Source organism: Manis pentadactyla, chromosome 2, assembly GCF_030020395.1.
Source record: "Manis pentadactyla isolate mManPen7 chromosome 2, mManPen7.hap1, whole genome shotgun sequence".
Taxonomy (NCBI): Eukaryota; Metazoa; Chordata; class Mammalia; order Pholidota; family Manidae; genus Manis; species Manis pentadactyla.
In genome coordinates this window covers 34,474,543-34,477,764 of record NC_080020.1, presented here as the reverse complement: position 1 = coordinate 34,477,764, position 3,222 = coordinate 34,474,543, and the positions used below count along the sequence as shown (strand labels likewise).

The following is a 3,222-nucleotide window of genomic DNA, read 5'->3' as shown; positions in this document are numbered from 1 at the left end:
CAACGTGCCAACCACGGGTGGGATGCTGAGGCTGGGGCAGGAACCAGTGGAGACAGCCCGATTCTGTGCCCTGACCTTGGCACAGAAAGATGTTTGGGGGAGTTTGAGTCCCAGTGACCAGCCCCAGAAGCTTTCAGGGATTTTAGATTCCTGAGTTGGCCCGGAATAACCCTCAGCTGAATCTGCTGAGGTCTTCATTGCCAAAGGCCCAAGAATGACACGAGTACTCTCCCATGGAAACCTCCAGCTCCTGAGCCCCTCAGATGTACGTGCTGGGGTCCACACAGGGACGTGTCCTCCGGCAACGTGCATCACTCAAGGAGGTCAGCAGAGGCTGGAAGGGTGGCTCAGGATAAAGAGCACCACGCTCCCAAGAGTTGATGGTTCTGTTTTATGCTTCGACTTTCCCCCTTTCTCCTTCCTTCAATTTTTTATCTCCTCTCTCCCATCACAGAGCCAATATCTGGGTTCATTCCGGGTTCAAATACCAGTTCCACTTGTAGTCAGCCATATGGCTGTTGGAAAACTACTTAACTTCACCAATGCTCAGCTTTTTTAAGCTGTATAATAGGGATGATAAAATCTTTACAGTCTCTAAGAATTGGAAATAGAATGCTAAATGTCAAATATTTGATAAATAGTAATAATGGTAATAATTTAGTATCACTGTTATGTGGCATGGTAAGGAAACCAGCTAAAGGATTTTACTTTCTCTCCAAGTATACCTCCCAGGTTTGTCATTACAAAGCAAGACTTTTAGAAATGAGCCCTTAATTAAGGTTCAAAGGCTTTTGAGAATAAAAATGTAGGCATATCAGCTATGGGAAAACATTGCAAAGACTGTGTGAGGATCAATCACACGTGTCACCTTCTGAGCGTGCAAACTGCTCATTTCTCTGGTTCTCTCTAGGTCCCTGGATACATGTTCATTCATCTGCCACTGAATAAGATCCACACACTCGCAGACCAGTCCCCCCTTGGGTCCTTGAATCCTGAAGAAAGCAGGACTATAAATTCGAGAGAGCAACAAGTCCACCATGAAGACGGACAGGCTCAGCACCCCTGTCGCTGGCTGATGAAGTCGACTTGGGGACATGCTGGAGGAGCACTAGCTCTATGGTACAATCCTTGAGGAAGGCTGGTGTCGACAGTCCCTTGCAGGTCCCTTACTGTCCCAGATTAGAGTCTCTCCTATGTCAGTTGGCTCTCTATGTGTCACATGTTAGGTACAGACAACCAGATCCTAAAACTGGGAGATCAGAAAGCTAGTTCCCCAAAGTGGGGGACTTCACAAGGTCAGGGTGGGGGGGCGCCAAAGCATCAAATGCACAGGCAACAGACTATCCTAAATGTGCAGGACTCATTATTTGAGATCGGGAATGGGGGAATAAAGGTTTAAAAAAGTAAAGAGCAAGAGAGAATGAAAGAAAGCCTCTTATCTGAAACTGAAACCCTTCCCCTGAGGAAGCACACATCTGGAGCTTGTTCCCCACGGCAGCGAGCCACAGCCTAGCTCTCTGAGCAGGGCCCTGCGCAGCCACCGCACAATGGGAAACTGAACGCAGGCCATGCTTTGCGAGGGGCTGATAGAATTTTTCTCCAATATTCCTGCCAAAGTTAGTTTTCAAGCAGTGGTTCATAAATATACAGTATTTCAGCGAAAAAGTACAGAATGTCCTCCTGGGGTTGACAAGCAAATAGTTTCATAAGTAACCCTCTTGACACGTGCAAGATGTTAACATTTTTGAGGTTTTGGGCAGGGGCAGATGCGGGTTTAATTGCTCGCTTCAGTCTGGAGCCACACTGGACTTGGATGTTACCTCTTGGGGGCCAGTGGAAATGTTTTTCTTGGCTTGAGAGAACTCGTGTTTCTTGTCAGCCCTGAGGACAAAGGCCTCTCCTCAGAAGATTCTGGGCCAGGGCAGAGCACTGCACAGGTGAGTCTGACCAGTTCAGCAAGCAAGACGACCTGCACTGGGGCATCGAATAAAATGTAATCCCTTACACACCAGGAGGGCTGCGCTGAGCTGCAATACTAACTGCTTTAGAGGCACCCAGCGCCCTGCCTGGGCAATGTTTATATGAAAGAGGGAGGAAGTTCCAAAGCAGCCCCCTATTTTGATCATTTTTTTTTTTAGTAGCAACTTTTGGGCAGATCCTGGATGGGACTCGATCAAGCACTGAGTCTAGGGGGCACTGTAGTATCAGACAGTGGGACCGAGTGAGGTTTGTGGCAAATGTGTTTCATATGGACCCTATCACATTGCTAGAATTCCCACCTCTGAAGTCCACTAAGGTCCAGCCTGTTTGCATGCAGAGTGTTATCTGGGTTTAATGAATGAGCACATTACACTCCTGAGCATCGCAATAGTCATTTACATGGTGCTTTAAAATTTTCCAAGCCCTCCCACACGCTCAACTGCAATTAAACCTCTGAGAGGCTCTGTGACATAAATAGGGCAGGCGCCACCAGCCCATTGTACAGCTGGGAATGCAGAAGCCAGGTGAGATGAAGATAATTGCCCAGGGATCCCAGAAAGTAAATAGCAGAACAAGGCTTTGCATATGGGCACTTGGCCTCTTGGCACTATGACAACAGATGGCTTGGTTTATCAGAAATGCTAGGAAAGCAGAGAGCAGGACCAGGAGGAAGTGAGCTCTAGAACAGGAAGACTCTGACGGGGAACAATGAGAGGGAGGCTCTGAGCATGCTGGGGACCTGGTTCTGACAAGAGGCCAACGGCAGCCAGCTTGCACTATACCTCATCCAGGCATCGGGAAGGTAACCAGCTACACCAGTAACCTCACACGCCCTGCGGCTGCGGCTGGTGACAGACACATCACCATGAGGCTCTGAGGTGTGAGAATGGCTCTTGCGGCTCTCAGTTACAATAAATCGACAGACTGCACGGCAGCCTGACTTTGAAGGTGGTTCTGAATTTGCCGGTGAAAAGGGAGCTTTTAAAAATATTTTAAACAGGGTAAGAAATCTCTCCGTCCTCTTATTTACTAGGTATGTTGTGTTTCTGAACACCGACCAGGAGGTCTAAATCACATTGCAATGGATGTCAAGGTAAATAGAAACAATCACTGTCATCTGACCGAGTTCAGCCCTTGATATTTGTGCCCATTTATTGAGTGGGCTGAACTCAAGGGGGGCACAAACAGGAAGTGGATTTCTTCTGCCCCCAAATACTGCCCTCTTGAATGCTCTACAGACTC

General features: G+C 47.9%; 1 long non-coding RNA gene across 1 annotated transcript; it reads left to right on the top strand.

The window, feature by feature from the left end:
- The first annotated feature begins 921 nt into the window (after positions 1-921).
- LOC130682695 (uncharacterized) lies at positions 922-2,901 on the top strand. The gene is made up of 3 exons (XR_008995984.1): positions 922-1,119; positions 1,880-1,937; positions 2,772-2,901. It is a non-coding gene; the product is annotated as an uncharacterized LOC130682695 (long non-coding RNA).
- Positions 2,902-3,222: the final 321 nt, after the last annotated feature.